The 20,098-nt window shown below is 45.2% G+C and overlaps 1 protein-coding gene across 6 annotated transcripts in view; it reads right to left on the reverse strand.

Moving 5' to 3' along the window:
- Positions 1 to 20,098, reverse strand: part of SLC8A3 (solute carrier family 8 member A3) — a 126,911-nt gene that overhangs the window by 23,632 nt on the left and 83,181 nt on the right. The window contains exon 2 of one of the 6 annotated variants that reach the window (XM_058567225.1): positions 10,334 to 10,435. The exons of the other annotated variants lie outside the window; for them this stretch is intronic. The gene's annotated coding sequence lies outside the window, so the exon portion shown is untranslated. The remainder of the gene's footprint in view (positions 1 to 10,333; positions 10,436 to 20,098) is intronic. 6 annotated transcript variants of the gene reach the window in all.

A 20,098-nucleotide genomic window follows, 5' to 3' on the forward strand; every position in this document is an offset into this window, starting at 1 on the left:
TAGTTCATCCTATTTCAGCCACGTAACAGAGGCGTATTACTTCCACTTTAAAGATGAGAAAACAGATGCTCAGAGAGGTTAAGTAACTTGTCCAGAGTCACATAGCTAGTAAGCAGCAGAGCTGGGATTTTAGCATATGTCCCCTATTATTCCTATAGTTTGTTTCGTACAATTCTGGGTACCATTCCCAAACTGTGGCCACGATGAGGAATCACAGAATTCTCCCATTTAAATTCAGGCAGCACAGGCAGGTAATAAGTGGATCAGCCTCTGCATTGTGTGGTGAGTAGGTGGCTTCCTAACCTTTTGGCCCTCTCTTGCTAGAAATAATCTCTGACTCAGAGACCTCTTCCCTCTGGATTCCTACTAAACGACTCTTCACCATATCAAGAAGGGTTTCTTTTCATCATTTCTAAATTCATCCCAGCTGCTCACAGAGCTTCCTCGACCTGGGGCCGCAGGACAGAGCTGGCGGCCAAGCTGGTAGCCTTTCTGTAGGAGCTTTCAGAAGCCTCACATCTCTGAGAGCCCTCCTTTTAGTCTTCTTTATCTCCCTACTTGGGTGCCAGCAGCCCCCATCTCTTCCCCTAGCAGGTTTCTGGCTCTGAGCAAGGAGCAGAAAAGCCCCTCCTGCCTCCCAACCACAGCCTGACAGCCCAGCTCTGGCAGTCCCCCTCCGACCCCCCCACTAAGGCTGGGGGAAAGGCTCCTTGTCTCATGAGAAGGCTTAGGATGCCCTACCCAATTTTTCTTGAAAATAGGTGTGTCACAGGGTCCCTGAAAACAGCGATTCTCAGATTTTAATGTGCATATGAATCCCTCAGGGGATCTTATTAAAGTGCAGATTCTGATTCAGCAGGTCTGGGGGTGGCTCAGATTCAGCATTTCTAACAGGCTCTCAGGTTGTGCCCATGCTGCTGATCCAGGGCTCTAGACTCCTTGGAGGTCTCTCTGACTCTATTGAAAACTTAGAGAAAAAGAGGCAGCTGCTCAATGCTCGTGCCAGTCAGGCAGGGGGCGGCTGGAAGCAACGTCTAGTGTTAGCCCAAGGCTGGAGTCATTAGGTCCGTTCTGACACTACATCTTGAGACACTGGAGTGCACCAGACTAGGGTGACTAGGTTGATGAAAAGTCTAGAAACCGTGTTTCAAATTAATTTACTAATTTAGTGCTTACTTTGTGCCAGGCACTGTTCTGTTCTGATGCTTTACCTATATTAAGTAATTTAATCTTTACAACAAACCCATGAGGTGGGTACACGCCAAGCCAGGTGCTATTCTCTCTGCATATATCATCTCATTTCATCTTCACCATAACCTGTGAGGTAGGTGCTATTTTTAGCTCCATTTTATAGATGAGGAACCAGAGACCCAGGAAAGTTAAGTGCCTTGCCCAAGGTCATAGTTAAATGAGCGGCAGAGCTGGGATTGAATTTAGACAGTGTTGCTCTAAAGACTGCGCTTCTAACTAGGATCTGATATGTGGATCCAGAGGAGAGGTGTCTCCTGGGGAAGATGGCACCCACTCTAGATGGTTCTGGGACTGTCACAAGTGCTGTTTCCAAAGGACTGGGGCCATTGGCAGGCAGGCAGACTTCAATTCTACAACATACCACTACATCAGCGAGATGAACTGGCTTATAAGGGAATGATAGCCCCATTCCTGGTGGTGTTAAAAAGTAGGATGATGATGATGTGTAAAAAAGGCTGTGGAAAGGATTCCTGCATGCTACAGGAGGTCAAGTAGATGACCTAGGTCTACACCCAGTGGTATGCTGGTAAACCAGCTCTCTAGGAAAAAAAAGGAACCCTGATTTGGGGTGTATGGCTTCAGTGGTGTAAATACTCCCACTCTAGTCAATTTCAAGCTACTAATAGTTTTAACAACCAGCTTGCAAAATTCCTAAACATTTAACAATCAGCTCTTGTGAACTGGTAAGAGCCAGTTCCAGCACAGATTTCAGATTCTACCAAAATGTTTCAGAGAGGTTATGACGAGAAAAAGTAATTCTGATTGATTCACAAATTAGTTTACTACTTGCTAGCATTTGCTGAAAATGGGTAACTATCTGATAAAGTAAGGTATGAATATGCCCATTCAAACAAGCCTTTGGGGAAAAAAGGCTCAATGATTTGGCTTTTATTTTTTTTATTTTTTTAAAGATTTTATTTATTTATTTATTTTCCTCCCAAAGCCCCAGTAGATAGTTGCATGTCATAGCTGCACATCCTTCTAGTTGCTGTACGTGGGACGTGGCCTCAGCATGGCCGGAGAAGCAGTGCGTCTGTGCGCGCCCGGGATCCGAACCCGGGCCGCCAGCAGCGGAGCGCGCTCACTTAACCACTAAGCCACAGGGCCGGCCCTGATTTGGCTTTTAAAAGGAATATGGGTGGGCAAGGAGGCTGTGGTTGGTTGAATTTCTAAAATGTCCCACCAAAGATATGCTGACCTAACCCCTGGAGCCTGTGAATGTGATGATATATCTCCCCCATAGTGTTATATGACATGATATCTTATATGGCAAAGTTGACCTTCAAATACGGAGATTATCCAGGTGGGCCTGATCTAATCACAAGGGCCCTTAAAAGCAGAGAGCTTTTTCTGGCTGAAGGAGAAAGGGAAGCCAGAGAGATTCATGCCTGAATCTCTTTGAAGCATGAGAAGAACTCAACACACTGTTTCTGGTTTGAAGATGGAGGGTATCATGTGAGCAGGAATGTAGGGAGCCTCCAGGAGAAGAGTGGCCCCTGGATGACAGATGGCAAGGAACAGGGCCCTCAGACCTAAGGCCACGAGAGACTGGATTCTGCCAACAACCTGAATGAGCTCAGAAGAAGACACTTCCCCCGAGCCTCCAGATAAGAGCCCAGCAGGCCAACACCTTGGTTTTAGCCTGGTGAGACTCGGAGAACCCAGCCACACAATGCCTAGACTTCAGAGCTACAGAACTATGAGATAATAAACGGGTATTGTGTTAAGTCTCTAAGTTTATGACAATTTGTTACACAGCAATAGATAACTAATATGGGCAGGCAGGCAGACTTCAATTCTACAACAAATTCTTATTTATTTTATGAAGTCAGGAACTGAGCCAGATGATCTCTTGGAACTGTCTTGCAGTATCTATTTTGTAATCAGAATACTTTGTCCTGATTGTAGGGCCACTGCTAGACTATACAGCACCTTTGTGCCAAGTTGAGAAAAGATACAGCCCTGGAGATACACAGCTTGGCAAGGACAGGGTGCCTTCCTCTGGGTTGCATAGCAACACGTCAGATGGTGGGGCTTGGCGTGGAGAGCCCTGGCTGGCTTTTTAGCCTCCACTCAGGGGTCTTTATATAGTGCACAACCTGCACAACTGTAAGCAGCAGCCCTGTTTGTCAGACTCTTGCCTGATTCACTATTCCACACACAGCCTGAACCAACAGGAATATGGGACAGGCTGAGGCAGAGAGATGGATTTCACTGAAGAACTTTCTGCAGCTTGGGGGAGGTGGTCCGGTGGGTGGGAGAATGAACAGGCAGGGAGGTACAAAGTGGGAGGATGTGTTTGGATGTGTATGGAGGAGCATGCACATGATCTTTGCTCCTTTGGCATCTATTCCAGATCCTTCTGATGAGCGCTCTGCTGCTTGCAGCTTCTCCATACTATGACTAGCTGCACTGATCAGAGAAAATCCACAAGGATGTGGCTTCCCCTAGGCAAAATATAGGAACATTTTGTCTCCACTGACAATTAAGACCTGACTGCTGGTCATGTCCATGGGCGCACACCCACATGTTTGAGGACTTGATGCTCATTCTGTTCATTCTGGAATGTCTGGGCTCATAACTGGGCACTGTAGCTCATGATTGACTCCTTTGCTCTCCTAAATATCCACTTCCCCAATGCCTGAAGAGCTTCTTACCTGTGGCTAAAGGGAAAAGGGCAACTGAGGTGACTGTATGACTACAGACCTCGGTTTCAGGTTATAGTCAGAGGGAAGGTGATGCCCAAAACCCCAAAGGGGCTACTCTATTTCCCAAGGGTCAGGGCAAAGTGAAGGAATTTTTTAATTTCTTAGAAAAGCAGTCTTCTAAACCAGCACCCTTCCTTTTGAAGGCTGTCATGCCTTGCAGGGCAGCTCTACGGGATAGAAAAGATTTTAAATCACAAATATTTATACTCTCCACCCTTTCAAAGAGGATCCATCCATCCATCCACCCATTGATCCACCTATCCACCCATCGATCCATCCATCTACCCACTCATTATTTATCAGAAGCATGTTCCTGCTCTCATGGAGCTTCTAGTCTCGTGGTGTGAACATGTACAGACAGCATCCCTTTTGCTTGTGTGGAATTTCCATAGGGTAGGGGGTAATATTAAGCTCTAGGAAATTTAGTGTCTCTATGGAGGGAATCAACTTACTCACATTCCTCATGCAGCTCAAATCAGTGTGGTTTGAGTATCCCACAAACCTCAAGGAGGCTCCTAAGCTTGACTATTTCTCATGGCCACCATGCGAAGATAAAAGTATGTGTATGTGTGTGTGCTTACACACATAGGAAAATTAATGTGCTCATCCATTGTCTAACTACAATTTCTTTGCTAGGACAAGAGTGCTCTCATCTCTTGAAGCTATGATAAAGATTTCTCTCCCTCTTTGCTGCCGTATGTGGGGAGAACTTCATATTTCTGATTGTGTGTATACGCATGTGAGCAGGGGTGTGATGGGGTGGGGTGAGGGTTAGGAACATTTCACTATACATTAGAGGAAGAATCTGGCCTTCTTGAAAGTGGTCTCTGTAAGGGCCTTGCCCAGTTATTCTCAAAGTGGAATTAAATTTCCAATCCCCATAGCAGTGGACCTGTGCAGGTTTCAGCTCTATATGTGACTCAGTTATTTACAGCCCTATCTGGGCCCCAAGTTTGCCCTGTCTCACCCCAAAGGAGTGGGGTCTGGGAAAGGGAGGACATCTCACAGCTCCAATTCTGTCCTCTTCCAAGCCAAGAGGGGATGTAGAAAAAAACACAAATGTTCTGGGAATAAACGGTTACTGTGCCCTGAAGCTGATAAATCCCCTTCTTGGAAAGGCAGTGAGAATAATCTATAAAATCATTTTATTTAACAGTGTGTCTACTCCCAGCACTGAAGAGAACAAATAGCTGGTTATCTGATTCATGGCTTTGGAAATGTTGGGTCTCTCTGTCTTGCTTTCCCTCTCTGCCGGGGATCTCATTTTTTAAAAATGATTTTGATCCAAGCAGAAAGGAGAGATGTTTGTACTATCTCGACATGAAATTTCAGGTCTAAGAAAAACCTGCTAATAATTAGGAAGAGAGAGGAGCTGGCTCCTAAGGACCTGAGTCAAGCACAGTCAAAGCTCCTGCCTTCCATCTTAATTTCCTGTCCACTGGAGCACTTACAAAGTGTATATTTCTGGTGGATAATTTCTAGAGATCCCAATGAATAGCAAGTCCAGAAAAGACTACTGTCCCTGTGCTAGGCGAAGAAAATCCTTCAACTGGAGACTTAACTACATGGAAGATTAGCTGATTCTATAGACATGTTCTTGACTGAATCAGTCATGGACTAAACTGAGGCAGAGCTGCAGCATTGCACAACTGCAGTGGGCTCCATTCACACAGAAGTCAATGGGAATGCTGCCCCTGGAGTTGTGCAGTGCAGTGGCCCCGGATGAGAGAGAGTGTATGGGTTGCATGTCAGTCATCGTCGCCATTTTGGGTGTATTGTGTTGTGGGTTCCAAAGGGGTTGTCAGAAATGTCCACCTGTGAGACTTCTCAATGATTTGTTTTCTGGTTCAGGGTTGTTCCTTTCTTCTACAGACAGATGGCAAATTCTTGTTTGGCACCATGTAGAGACAAATGGGGCCCAGGCTGGCAAGGGTTGGAGCCAGAGGGCCTGAGTCCCAGCCCTGGCTCAGCTGCAGGAGTGCTGAGCACTGCATACTCTGCTCTGCTGTGAGAATCTAGCCTCCTGCTACTTTCACGGATCTCACTGATCTTGGCAGGAACATAGCAGGCAAACTTCTTGGGGAACAGAGTCTAAAAGCAGAAGCTGAGATTTTCACAAGGGTGAGGGGAACAGAAATCCTGTTTGCTTTGTGTTTAAAGGTTCTGCTGATGGTCAATGGAAGAGGTTGATATAGAATAGAGAAGAATAGATCCAGGGCCAGGATCAGGGTGAGGCAAGCGAGGCACAGGTGCAAAATGTAAGGGGGCACCAAACAATGCAGTAATCAAGAGAAGTAATATTTTAATGCAATAGTTTTAAAAATCAGAATTAATGTAAAAAATCCATGACAAACAAAATATCAAAATTTTAAGTACAGACAGGACCCAACCTTGCAGTTGCATGACTCACCTCGCCCTGATCCTAATCCACTCTTGTGGTCACTTGGTGCCTTGTGGAATAATGGGGAGAATGTTAGACGAGCAGGCAAAGGACCTGAGTCTGAGTTCCCCTGCTGCCTTCTCCTAAGCCATTGACCCTCTCTGAGCCTGTACAAGGAGAACAAGAGGCTTTATTTCTCACTTGGGACTTTTGTGGGTAATGATATGAGCAAAAGCCCGTAACCCTTGTTTTTGGAAATTGCAGGTCTCACTCAGCTGAGTGTGTGTTTGTGTGTGTAATATAAGTAGGGCTCCTACTCCCCCTCCGGAGCTAACTCTTTAAGACTTTCAGGAAGCCAGCCAACTTTCTAAGCCTTTCAGAGTCCATCCCTTCACCACTGCCCTCCCCTTCACCTGCCCCTCCTCACCAGAGGAAGCACCCACCCTCTAGAAGACTCAGCTGCCCAAGGTCTGTGACAGGCCAGATCTCGGCCGTGCTCCCTATTTTTAGATAAGAGGGAGGGAATGGGGGAGTGTGGAATGTCTTCTCTGAGGACATTGCCTTTGAACTGTGCGCTGGACAGATGGTGGCCAGTTCTCTGTGGCCCCAGCTTCTGCCTCCCTGCCCTTTTCAGGCGGGGGCCACCTCTCCTCTCTGCCACACCGCCCTACTCAAAGCAGGGGAACTTTGCAATAGCCGCCTAACCTGGCTCCCTGCTTCCATTCCTCTGACTCTCTTACGGTCTGTCCTCCTCTCAATAGCCAGAGTGCTTTTTAAAATTGTTTAAAGAAAATCATAATAGGTCATTCCCCTACTTAAACCCTCAGTAGGTTCCCATCGCACTTAGAATAAAATTAAAACTGCATCATCTAGCCCAGGAGTTCTGAAAATTCAGCATACTCGAATCTTCGTGTGGGCCTGATCAGACAGAACGCTGGGCCCTGCCCCCAGGGTCTCCCATTCAGGGGGTCTGGGTGGGCCCTGAAAACTTGCATTTCCAACAGGTTCCCAAGTGACGCCGATGCTGCTGGCTCCAGAATCGTCCTGAGAACCTGATCAAGCCGGCAAAGCTCAGCCTTGCCTGCCCCAACTCATCTTCTACCACTCTCCCTCCGCCTCCTCTGCCCCTGCTGTCTTTATTTGCCTTCTTTCTGTTTTCTCAAATGCGTCCACCTCATTTCTGCTTCAGGGCCTTTGCATTAGCTGCTTCCTCTGCCTGGAACTTCCCTCCTCCAGATATTCTTATCCCCAGGTCCTTTGTAAATGCCTCTGCTTGCAGGTTACTTCCTTGTCCGCCCAATCTGATTGGCTCTCCAGCTACTCCACACCAAATCACCCTGTTTCATTTTCAACTTGTTTATTTATTTGGTTATCTGGGTACCATCTGTTTTCCCCACCAGAATACAAGCTCCACGAGAGCAGAAACCATGACTGTCTCATTTACCAGCGCTTGAACAGTCTCTGGCACATGGACGGTACCCAATACATGTTTGTTCAATGAATGAATGAGTGATTAATGAATACTACTAAGTGATGGAGCCAGAATTTGAGCTGGGAACTGACGGCAGAGCCTACACTTAACACTCAATATGTGATTATACTGGTAGGAGTGCTGGGGCAGACCCATGCCAGTCTCCCTGACTCCATTCTTGCCCATATAACTCTCTTCAGAGCATTGTTATTGGGTTACTCTCTCTTTTGTTGCTGGGAAAGATTCTCCCTGAGCTAAGATCTGTTGCCAATCTTCCTCTCTCTCTCTTTTTTTTTTCCCTTCTCCAAAGCCCCAGGACATAGTTGTATATTCTAGTTGTAGGTCTTGTCTGTCAGTAGCCACAACAACAGCATGGCTACTGACAGACGAGTGGTGTGGTTCTGCGCCCAGGGACCAAACCCAGGCCGCCGAAGCAGAGTGTGCCGAACTTCAACTGCTAGGCCATCAGGGCCGGCTCTTGGGCTACTGCTATGAAAAGACCACTTTAATTGCTCCCTTTCCCAAACAAGTCTAACCTTCTTTGGCCTTCAAAGGAGTCACTTTGGCTAGAACCTGGCTCTGCAGTCACTCACTTATTCAGTGATGACTTCAGTGAAGTGTGTGCTCCATTGTTCCTTCCTATGACTGAGGCCATGGAAATAATTATCCATTCCCCCAGTTAGTGGTCAAGAGCATGGGCCCTAGGGTCAGAGATATCTGGGTTCAGTACCTAAGCGTTTTAAGACTTTTGGAAAATTACTTAATTTCTCTGAGCCTCAGTTTCCTTACCTGAAGATGGGTGCAATAATAAAACCTACCTCATAGGGTTTTGAGAGGATTAAATGAGACCATGCAAGTAAAACTCGTAGCATAGTAACTGACATATAATAAGCAGTCATACACAGAAAGACAAATACTGTATGATCTCACTTATATGTGGAAAAAAAAGAAAACCCAAACTCATAGGTACTGCAGAGAACAGATTACTGGTTGCCTGAGATGGAGGGTGGGGAGTGGGGGAAATGGGTAAAGGGCATCAAAAGGTACAAATTTCCAGTTATAAAATAAATAAGTCCTGGGATGTAATGTACAGCATGATGAGTATAGTTAATAATACTGTATTACATATTTGAAAGACACTGAGAAAGTAGATCTTAAAAGTTTTCATCATAAGAAAAAAAATTTTTAACAGTGTGGTGATGAAGGTTAACTAGACTTATTCTGGTGATCATTCTGCAATATATACAAATCTCGAATCATTGTGTTGTACACCTGAAACTAATATAATGTTATATGTCAATTGTATCTCAATAAAAAATATGTAAACATTAAAAAAATAAGCAGTCTTAAATGTCACTTAATTTGACCATGGTCTGTTGTTTAAGTTATAACTGGAACAACCAATAAAAGAATTATTCTTTCCCTCATTTCTGGGATAGGATGAGAAGAGGGTGAGATAGTTGGGAGTTTGACAAGTGCTCGTTTGGGACCAGGCAGGGTATTTTCTGAACTCATGGTCTGGTCTGAGGAAGAATTACAGGCAAAAGGGTATGGTATCCCTCAACATCATTCCTCATTTTCATATCACCGCATACTGACCTTAGCCAGTCTTAGGAAGTCTATTTGGAAATGGGGATCATCTTTCCCCTGCACCTGCTGCCCCAGTGTTAGCTGCGTGCCTTCCAGAGGGTGACCTTCCCTATTATCCAGCATGCTCTTTATTCTCTCCTGGGGCAGGAGCTCAGAGGGCGGTTGCAGAGGCAGTTCATTTGCATATTTTAATCCCATTGGTTATGCTTAAAGGGTCCTATTTGATCTCCATCAAGGTGTGTGTGGAAGAAGCAAAGGTACCAATTTGTCCTACTGAAGGCTCCTCAACCCTGCATGAGAAGTTCTCCAAATGGAGGAAGCATTTGAATTCACTTTCTTCTAGCCAGATCCTGGCTGTTCCTCTTGACAGATAAGCCCCCCATCTACACTCTTCTTTTCCCAGAGATGCAAGAATCTGATTTTGTAGTCCCAATCAGTGCCAATTTCTCAAGCTCCTTTCCCACCCTGCCCCACTTCAATGACTTCTCCAGAGCTGTGCTCCCTCACTCAGTTGGCCAGGCTGGGCGAGGCGGTGAAGAGTCAGCCTCCCTTTCATAGCACATCTGCCCTTCCTCCGATTGCCCCCTCTCAACCCTGCTCAGGGCCAGAAGGTTTGCAGTCAGTACTCACTTCAAGTACCACATTTGCATCTTCCTAGTGGTGGACAGAAAATGAGCTTGGGAAAGCCTGGGTTCACAGAGAGGCAAGGACCAGCTGACCGGAGCAGCCCAGAATACCTCTGGAACCCTCAGATAAAAACATGTTTGTTTATACTGCACATCTGTGGGCTCTTGCCTTTCTGATGACATTCAGGGTACGCAACAGTCAGGCAGGGTCGTTCACCTGAAACAGAAGGTGGTGACACTCCGGGGTGATAAAAGAAAAAATAACGACAGTGACACTAATAGAATACATTTAAAATTCTATGCCTACCTGGAAGGGCTTTAATCTATGATTTCAAAGCACATTCCCAGATCTTGCCCATTCATCTGTACCACGTCCCTGGGAAGGAGCTGGCAGGTAGGTAGCAGAGCACTATAAATAGAGTACTGTATCATTATCTCTGATGCAAACACTATGTATTTAGACAGTATTTCTCTGAAGAGCTAAAGGGCTCCACACCCATTCTATTATCTAATGCTAACTCATTCATAGAGCAGCCCCTATATTTGCTGCCATGCAGGTAGTTTGGAGAAGCTTTGGATCCACAGAAATTCACAACTGTAATGCCTACGCCCTCCCCTCCTGCTCCTGCTTAATTCACAGACACTTCCCAGCGCTGCTCCTGCTAACCCTGAGGAGCCAATAGCATAGCTGACTTGCCTTGTCCACAAACCACACACTCAGTTTCATGCCAGGGATACCAAGGGCTGTAGGAAGAAGACCTAATACATTTCCTTACTGTCAGATTTCATCTGGGTCTAGTTTGTCGAGTTTTGAAAGCCTCCGTTGTATGGCTACCAAATGGACTTCACGATTATTATGAAGACACAGGGCAGGGAGCGGGTCTGCGGGGTACACTGATCACCCAGGCCCATGGTCAAAGCTAAGCTACCAGTACAGCCTCTCTGTTCACCTTGAAAAACATCTCCCTTAAAATTGACCGAGCGGATTTTCTTCAGCTGTAAGAGCTTCTGTATTTCCCTTCCACTGCTACCATCAGGCAGGTGATGTTCTTCTGTTACATACTTACTGTCCATGTCACAGTTCTAAAGAATCAATCAGGTGTGTAACTATTTCCTTCCTTGTCTCCCCCAGTGTCCTAAGCATTGGGAGGGCTGGGGCTGTATTTGTTTTCATCATCTCCGTATCTCCAGAGTTGAGCATGTCAGATGCGTAATAAAAATATTTGCTGAACCAATGAACGAGGGAATGAGTGAAGGTATGAATCACACAGTGAGCATTCTCTGGTTTAGGGCTTCTAATCATGCCCTTTTTTGCAGGGGTTTATGTTCTATATTAGGGCATCATAACAGCCTCCACTCCCACTCCATATCATTATCACCCTGGGAAATGCAGTCTTGCCAACAGTCCCCCTCATTCTCCCTGGCCCTTGAGGAACACACAGGGGCTGCTTAGGTAGAAGCCATATATTTTCCCTCTCCTCCCTGTCCCCCACCCCACTAGGCCTAGTCTCATCCAATAATTTAGTGGAGCTCTGGCCTCAGCTTGTTTATATGACCTTCTCAAAAAGCCCAGTGTCCCCAGAAAACTCTCTGGCCTGCACATGCACATGTGGTATGGTGGGAAAAGCACATCAACTCTGGGGTCCCAGAGACTTGAGTTAAAATCTTAGCTCTAATGCTTACAGCTGTGTGACCTTGGCCAAGTTCCTAAGCTCTTCGAGCTTCTGTCTTTAGTAGTACCATGGAGATGATAACATCCACATCAGTGGTGTGGGGGTTAAATGAGGAGACACAGGCAGCAGGCTCCATAAATGACTGTTCCCCCGACCTTCCCTTCTATCCTTGACCTTTCCTTGACTCATCCTCCCTCCTGGCTGCTGCTCATCCTTTGGGTGCTTCTAGCTGTCACCCCTTGGTCTTAGGCTCCATGCTGGAAGTGTTGAGACTCAGGCTATATTTAGATGCCTTAGCTCCTTTATTTTTTACACCACTGTGTTGCTATGGTGATGGCGGGGCGGAACGGGGGGAGGACAGCCTGAAAGTAGGATGGAGCTCAGCAATGAAGATTGGTGGATCTGCCTGGAGACTGTCCCCAGTGAGCTGGTGCTTTCCAAGGACCCTTACCTGTGCATTCCATGAGGAGATGCCACCGGGAGATAGGAGGAGGTGCTACCTAGAAAAGGCTCCTAAGAAAAGAGGAGATAAAGAGGATGGACTGCTAAAAATTGCTCCCTCCGCTGGCCCAGCCGCAGCCTTAGCTCCTAGAGCCTTCCTCAAATGGTTTCTCTCTCAATTGAGACAGGAGACAGCAAATGAGGTTGGGTGGAGGAACAGCATCAGTGATGTTGGAGTTTGGAAGATGCTCAGACCAGACTCCTTCCCAGGAAGAAAGTCCCTTTTCTTGCCGCTGAACGTGGGGAAACTCTTGCCCCACTCAGCTCTGAGGGCTTGGAGGAAGAAACAGCAGAGTCCAGTAGAGCCACATCACGGCCCAGGCTTGTCGTGGATTCAGTCCACAGTCAAAACCAAAGTCACACAAGGGTAGAAAGGAAAAGAAGCCTCCTTTATTCATGCACAGAACTGCATATACTCACTGGATTTGAATGTGGGCATGGCAGGCTCCAAACTGATGATAAAAAATTGCACTGTAGAATGACCCAGTGTTCCTAAAGCTGTTACTCACACGTCATTTCATTGTATCCTCAAAACGGTGAAGCACGATTATCTTTACAAGAGGAAATGGCACAGAGAGGTCGGCAACTTGCCCAACGTCACACAGCTGGTAAATGGCAGAGCAGGGATTTGAACCCAGGCCACCTGGACTCCAAATCCAGTGTCCTTTCCAATAGACCAATGGCTACCAAAACAATTTTTTAAAGCTGAAGAAAATGTTTGTGAAGAAGGAAGCCTACCGTGAACTATAACCAAGCACAGCAGATAAAGCAGAGGAGCTGCAGTTGAAGTGGAGGTCCCTCTTGGACAACCTCTCCTCCCAACCTCACCTGCAGGGAGAGAGAGTTCTAGGCAGCCCTTCTCAAAGAGTGGTCATGGAAGCACCCATATTAGCAACCTCTGGGGTAATCAGAGTGCTGATTCCCAGGTACCAATCCCAGATTCTGGGTCAGTAGATCTGGGGTGGTGCCTAGGAAATTGCATTTGGACAAACACCCCAGGAGATTCTGATAAATACTAATCTAAGGAGGTAAACTAGCAACTTTTGAGTCAGAAAATTGGGAGATGGGACATAATTGCATCACCTCTTTCTCTTTTCCTATCTGATTCCTCAAGTTCATTTGTTGCAGCCTAAGGTCGGGCGTGCCAAAACAATTGGGCTGGACTGTTTTTTGTTTTCCAACTGCTCTCTGGGCCTCAGCCAGTTGCTAAGCCCTGGGGTCTAGTCTATGGACTGGTCATCAGGGTCCAGATGAGGTCAGCCATTGTCTGACCTTGGTGGGGTCATCATTGTGCCCAACAGAGCAGATGTACATTCAAGGAAGCTCTGGGTGGGGGTAGGGAGGAAGGGTACTGTACTCAACAGCACACAAGGGATGTTTATCAGGTGAAAAGTCCCAAAGGAGAATGTGAAATTTGGACTGAAAATATATTTATTGGCCAAGCACAAAGTCTGGAAAAATATACAGGGACATGAATGCTTGATTTCTCGCTCATTGAAGGACTGAGAGAACTATACGACAAAGGAACGAGGTTCTGATGATGCTGTTGAAGGGAGCAGTGAGGGTTGGACTAAGATTTTTAGCTCCCCTATGTTATGAAGACCATATGATGCCCTCCTCCCCTGCAAGTAATAGCTTCCTCGGGGCCAGACACCATGCTTTACAAATATAACTCATTTACTCCTTCCCAGAACACTATGAGGTACTATTAGCATTTCTAGCTTGCAGGTGAGGAGACTGAGGCTTTTAGAAGTTAAGTCATTTTACCCAAGGTTACCCAGCTAGTAAGTGATAAAACCAGGCTTTGATCCCAGTGGTCTGATGCCAAGGCCTGTGCAGACTCTGACCCAAAACTAAGCCATAAAGTAAGTGTAAGAAGTCCAATTAATACCCTCAATGTCCATCCATAGGGTATTATGCAAAGTGAAATAAGTCAGAGGGAGAAGGTCAAATACCGTATGATTTCCTTCATTAAGTAGTAGATATAACAACAATAAACAAACACATGGAGACAGAGATTGGATTGGTGGTTACCAGAGGGGACGGGGGGAGGGAGGAGGGTGAAAGGGATAATTCGGCAAATGTGTGTGGTGATGGGTTGTAATTGGTATTTGAGTGGTGAACATGATGTAATCTATGCAGAAATAGAAGTATAACGATGTACACCTGAAATTTATACAATGTTATAAACCAATGTTACTGCAATAAACAAACAAACAAAAAAGTCCAATTAAGTTCCCATGATGAGATATTCTTTTTTAAATCTCAAATTATTTCCATTTTTTTCTAATTTTTTAGGGGATGACTCTACTTAGCTGATGCTTTTGGGTAATCTAGCACTGGGTAAGTGAAGGAATGTCTCCAAGAGGAATTTTTCCCCCAATTTTCTCCCTTGCTGCATCTTGCCTTTTCAGCAGACTGCATTTTTTAAATTATCTTTTAAAATAATTTATTTACAAAAAAACCCCAACAACAAAAGACTGTAACACATTTATTATGTAAGTCCTGCCTCTAAGGCAGAGCTGAAGTCCCATCTCCTCCAGAAATCTTCCCCAATGACTCAGCCTATAGGGCCTCTCCCTCCTCCAAACTTGGTCCCATTTCCAGTTTGTAGCAACCACTTAGCACCTAGAACCCACAACCTCTGTCTTCTCTCATTCTTACTGTTCTGTGAGCCCCGTGGGGGCATGGCCATGTTGTCCACCTCTCTGTTTCTCCAGCACTTGGCAGAGTGGGGTTAACTTGAGCCATTGAGCATTCGTACAGGAGCAGGAGGTTGACCCAAAAGGAAACTGAACTTGAAGGAGGCCAAGGAACCGTGTGCACAGAGAGAGGTGACAACAGGCAGCATGAATTCACCAGCTTCCTGTGCAATTTCAATATAGGTGGAAATGCTCTTGAACACATTCCTTCCTTTCCCATTTGTATGATTCCCTCGGATTATAATCTGTTCTACTTATTATTTGTCTTGGGGTCAAGGAGGGATAAGTAGGGAGGGAGAGGGGACAGGGGCAGGAAGGAGATATGACCTAGCCATAACTCATGATGTGAGCTCATGGTCCAAAGGAAGTTTGCTGATTCTGGTTCTAAAGCTTTCATAAATTCAGATTTGACATGACTAGTTCCTACTGTTCCATTTTGACCTGGCTCCTCTCCCCAGCATTGCCCTCAGATTCTGGCCACATAAGTAGAGTAATTGGTTTTCTAAGAATCCATCCCTCAAGCGTGGAGCCCTCTGATTGAATTTCTTCTCTTTAGACAGCACTTTACCGTTTATGAAATGCTTTCCCATGCATGACCATCAAGAGTTTCCCAACTATCTTGTGGGGTGGGCATGGCAGTTATCAGGGACCCCATTTCATTTATTGCTGAGAATAGAATTAATGGGTTAGTTTTGGGGTATCCTGGTCTATTTCCTCTCTCCCAAAGGAAAACAAAACCTATTGGAAAGGCAGCTGGCATATGTTTTAAGTTTTGGAGAAGGAAGGGAAAGAGAGGGGCCAAAATTAACTACAGCACCAGTCAGCAGACAATTGACCATGTTTCATGTTCCCAGTTGCCTAGTAACAACTTCTAATACCTGAAGGGTAGGGAGTGCCAATAATCCTCTGCATCTGCACTGGGCACTTCTGTTTACAGAGTTATTTCATTTTATCCTCACGATAGCCCATGTAGTTACAATCACTCCCATTTGAGGAGTGTGGCAGTTGAGGGCTGGAGGAGTTATGGGATCTGCCCGAGGTCACACAGCTGGTAAATAGCTCCCCATTTACACCCCCTCGTTATAGTAAATGGTACTGCTCAGCTCAGGCCAGGAATCTTTTCAATACTTTCTTCTTCCTCCCTGCCTATGAGCTTTACCCAGTCCACACCTAGGCATTCTGAAGGTCACAAAAGCAGTGTAGGAAGATGGTCCATTTCAACAGACCAGGTATATGACAATATAGGAGACAAGAGCAGAGATCCTGCAGTCAGACTGACTAAGTTTGAGTCACAGCTCTGCCACTGATAGTTGGATAATGTTGGGAAAATCACCTCTTTAAGCCTCAATTTTCTCATCTGTAAAAGGATGACATGAGGATTAAGTGAGATATCCTCCTGCAAATTGCTTAACACAAAATGTTTAATATACACTCAGTGCTATGATTGTTAACAACACTGTCATTAATCACTGAATCTATTTAAATTAAATGATCCTGAACAAGATGGTGCCATCTTGGTTATTTTCCAAGATGGAGGTGGTATCTCACAGGCTTAGGCATCTTCTCTATTTCATAAACTTCCCTATCCTGTTTCCTAAAAGTGGCTGTAAAGTTGCTTTTTTAGCAAACCCTCCATTAAGAGTAGTTTCAATGCTTGTTGTTATCAACTTTCTGGGGCCTGAGGATAGAAATCCTGTGGGTGGGTGGTTATCTTATCTTTTCACCCTGCTGGTCATTATTCAGCCAAGCTTAACACGTTTCTGCCTTTTCATTTTTTCCTCACACTCTGTCTAGTCAAGTTTCTCAAGAAGCAAACTTGTCATTGAAGCGATCAGACAGAACACTTAGCATTTTCCTCACACGCAAAGTACTTTTCCATCTTTCTCCAGTCTGCTTAGTCTCCAGAGGGAATGTGGCTCCAGGATCGTGCCATTGAAAGAGGAGAACATGGAATATTTTCTGGAATTGCTGGATGCTTAATGGGGACTCAGAAAATATTCACTGAGGAAGAGGAGAAATGGAGTCGGGGAGAGAAATGAAGGACATACCTCAGGTCAGAAAACTGGATTGCAAGGTCTAAAGAGCCCTAGGTCTCCAGATTTCTAGAATTCTGTTTCCCAAATGGCACTGGAAATCTTTGATGTGAGAGAAAAAAGCAGTGGAGGTGTCAAGAACAACAACAGAGGAAGAAGATGCCTGGGAAGTGTTTACATGCTGTTTGTAAGGTGGGTGATGGAAGGGGGGATAGGGCTAGATCAACTATGTAGTAGGGGAGAGGCGGGAAAAGGTGAGTACTTCCTGGCGTCCAGAGATTCAATTCCATTTATAAACGGTTATTGAGCATCTATGGGTAAAGTATATGATAGGAGTTAGGAGCTGAAGGAGTTACAAACATGAGCAAGACATTGTTTTTACCTCTGGTATGACACAGATTACAAATGCTGAGAAAGAGTGCCTAGAAGCCCTTATAGCCAAATTCATGGCTTACAGATTCCTGTCTGTAAGCAATTTCTCCTGAGCTCTAGTACTGGGAAGGGGAGCAGGTTGGCATCCCATTTTCCACGCACACAAAGTGAACACAGAACACACACACAAAATCATATCGTAGTGATAATAATAATAATATTAAAACACATACAAGCAGATTGTAATTTCTCTTTCCTTCCACACATTCTCCCTGGGTTCTTTTGGTGTTGACGCTGAAGGTGAAATATTGACCAGATTTCTCCTGGATAACAATGTTTGTAGTTTGTGTTGGTGACTATTGAGTGTGATGCCCCTGAGGCCCTTCTCTCACCTTTAAACTGCCCACCTGCATCGACTCACATTGACTGAATCCCCACAATATGCCCAGTACTGTGCTTGGCACTTAGTAAACATCAGGTGTTGTAACAGGATGCTATGCTACACAGAGATGAATAAAACTGTGTCCCTACTCTTCAAGAATTCACAATCCGGGGCCGGCCCAGTGGCGTAGTGGTTAAGGTCCCGCACTCTGCTTCAGTGGCCCGGGGTTCACAGGTTCGGATCCTGGGCACAGACCTAGGCACAGCTTATCAAGCCATGCTGTGGCAGGCGTCCTACATATAAAGTAGAGGAAGATAGTCACGGATGTTAGTCCAGGGCCAGTCTGCCTCAGCAAAAAGAGGAGGATCGGCAACAGATGTTAGCTCAGGGGTAATCTTCCTTCACCGAAAAAAAAAAAAAAAAAAGAATTCACAGTCCAATGGAGAGGACAGACATGTAAGCAGATATTTACACTGCAAGCTCAGTGTGATTTATGAAACTGGGAACGACCTCAAAGACTTTAAGTTCCTATCTGTCCTAAGCCGCCCATCATTTAATGATGATAACAGCTAATACTTACATATCATTTAATATATTCTAGGCACTGTTTCAAGTACTTTATATGTATTAACTCATCAAATCTCCACAATATTATTTTATTTATTATCCTCTTTTAGAGATGATAAAACTGAGGCACAGGGAGCTTAAGTCATCTGCCTAAGGTCACACAGCTAATAAATGACAGAGATAGAATTTGAACTGAGGTAGTTTAGCTGCATCATCCATGCCCTTAACCACCACACTATACAGCCCTTCAAAGGCGATAATAAAAATTGCTTTTCGTGAGACAGGAGGAGATTGTGGCCTCTGTCATCCACTGTCACCTTCGGGTCTCTCTGGTTTCTTTACAACCATCATTTATCGAGTGTTCCTTACGTGCCAGACACTGTGCTGAGTGCTTTCAACACATCTCATTTAACCCTCATCACAACTGGAGGAGGCAGGTGCTAGCAGTACACCTCGTTATGGACTGAATGTCTGTGTCCCCCCAAAATTCTGGAGTTTCAAGAACAGTAGAATAAGATTCTCCAGTTCCCTCGGCCTAAGACCAGCCAGGCCAAGCCCTCCACTCTGGGAATGTGTCTGTGTCCACCTTTTGCTGAGACCGAATCAGATTCCACAAACCAGACCACCTACGACATGGAGCCAGTGCTGAGTTAGGAGTGCTGGAGGGAAGGAGATGGGGTACCAGCAGATGAGCCGCTTGCAGTTCCAAAGGTCCTGACTGACTGGAGCCTGGGGGCCGCTGATGATGTCACCCTCCACGGGTACCACTATCCAAAGCACAGGCCTCACCGTCTTTGGTGATTATCCAAGAAAACAGAAATTCTCCAGGATCTCTAGCCATCTAACAAGTTGTAAATATCATCACACAACCCAAAGGGAAAAATAATTCAGGAAGATTCCTATCTCCAGATGTCCTGGCCAAAGTCCAGGCTACAGTATTATTAGGATAACCATCATAAAAATGAGCAAAGGAAGACAGTTTAATGTGAAGAATAAAGAACAGGCAGACAGGCAGATGGCGCACTGAAGGAGTCCTGCCTTCCTAAGAAGGCTCTTGAGTTGCTGTGCAACTTCCATCCATCTCCTTAAACTTCCTGGAACATTGGCCACTGATGCACATTATCTCTCTGTCGATGGCCCAGCAGTCACATAAACACTGTCCTTCAACGGCCACAGGGGCTTTCATCCAACAGGTTCATATACTTGCCACTGGATCCCATTTATCTTCACTTTTTTTTTTATTGCTTTGCTATAAAAAAAGAGTCTTGAGGACTACAATCTCCTCTTTTTCCTGTCTTAAGCAGTTACTCTATCAAATAGTCAATTCCATTTTCTGGATGTACAGAAAAACCATTTGAGCTGCAGTCATAATTTCAGCTCTTAGGCAAATCAAACAAATTCAGAACAATTGTTACAGGAGCTAAAAGGAAAAAAACAATCAGCGCCATCTCTTATTTGGTTTTGCTTCACGGAATTTGAGCTCCATGTACTGTCTGTCATTCCTTCTTGATAAAAGAAACACATGGGCCAGAACTTTGCAGACCATATAATTTCCAAGTAGGAAATTAACCAACCAGCCTTCTGAACATTCATGGTGCATCTACATATGCAAGGAAATATACTAGAAATTGACAAATTATAAGTTGGATTCTCTGTCCATCAAGAGATTGCAATATACGTGCCTAATAAGTAGGATTTGATAGAAATAGAACAGGTGCTACAGGAAGTGTGCAGCCAGTGGAGAGAATGATCACTTGGTAGGTATTAAAAGGTTCTTGGGAAACCAGCCCAGTGGCATAGTGGTTAAGTTCGTGTGCTCTGCTTCGGCAGCCAGGATTTGCA

Source organism: Diceros bicornis, chromosome 24 (genome assembly GCF_020826845.1).
Source record: "Diceros bicornis minor isolate mBicDic1 chromosome 24, mDicBic1.mat.cur, whole genome shotgun sequence".
In the NCBI taxonomy this organism is placed as follows: Eukaryota; Metazoa; Chordata; class Mammalia; order Perissodactyla; family Rhinocerotidae; genus Diceros; species Diceros bicornis.